The sequence below is a fragment of the Zerene cesonia genome, chromosome 27, assembly GCF_012273895.1.
Source record: "Zerene cesonia ecotype Mississippi chromosome 27, Zerene_cesonia_1.1, whole genome shotgun sequence".
Classification (NCBI taxonomy): domain Eukaryota; kingdom Metazoa; phylum Arthropoda; class Insecta; order Lepidoptera; family Pieridae; genus Zerene; species Zerene cesonia.
Window position 1 is genome coordinate 2,625,380 of NC_052128.1, and position 1,033 is coordinate 2,626,412.

The following is a 1,033-nucleotide window of genomic DNA, read 5'->3' on the forward strand; positions in this document are numbered from 1 at the left end:
TGTAGATGTTGCGATAATTAGTTTACCTACTGACATTTGTGCTCTGTGGCATGAAGATGTAAGGTTATTTTTGTATCTTTCATAAAGAATGTTTTCCGTAGAAGTATATCATAGTGATTTATCTATGTGAATAGGTAGATAAAACTATTTTCTTACAATCATGTTAGGATTATTTCATCTTATTGCTTCGAGTCGATAATTAACTAATTATTTAGGTGCTTATTTTGTAATTTAATGCCCGCTGTAAAATCTCTAAAATTCTACACATATAAAAGCGAACATAAGAAAAAAAGATAATGTTGTCTTACTTACTCTTTAATCCTTTCTGCAATTATTCGGCGGAGGTTTCTTTTTGCCAATTTGGTTAAATTTTTTTTATTTTTTTTGTTTCCCATGTTCTAATTATCACACAAACTAAAAATTACTAAAAACAACTATTTACAAAAGGTTTTGTACAGGTATATTTACAAAGAATATGCAAACTGAACGTTTTAAGAATATTTCGCGAATGCGGCGCGGAGCGGCAAAAATTTGACACAAGTCCGACCTTCGAAAGCGCTCGAGCGCGACTGACAACAGTCCCCGCTCTCCCGCGCGCCGGCGACTTGCTCGAAAGTAGTTATTTTAGAATTTTGTTAAATATTATTTTGTAAATTGAAATATAAAAACCATTCAGATCGCTAGTTCAAGCTATTACACAAATTATAGTATATTTTTTTTGTTTAAAATGTGCTTGTATTCATAAAATTATTGGATTAAAAGTAGAAAAAGAGGCAACTTTGCGATTTTTTTCTATCGAGTAAAGTTAATCCAATCGTGTACTGAATAATTCACGTCTCTCGTAAATATCCTCAACTTTAATATATATTTTTTCTAATCAAATTTATTCCATTTTGTATAAGAAAAATTGAAAAAAACGAACCAAAAATTTGCGAGTCTTAGAACTCACCTCGCCTTAAATCAACTACATGATTACTCAATGGTCCTTGGTCAAATTGATGTTCATGTATAGATTTAAAAATATCAACACCTA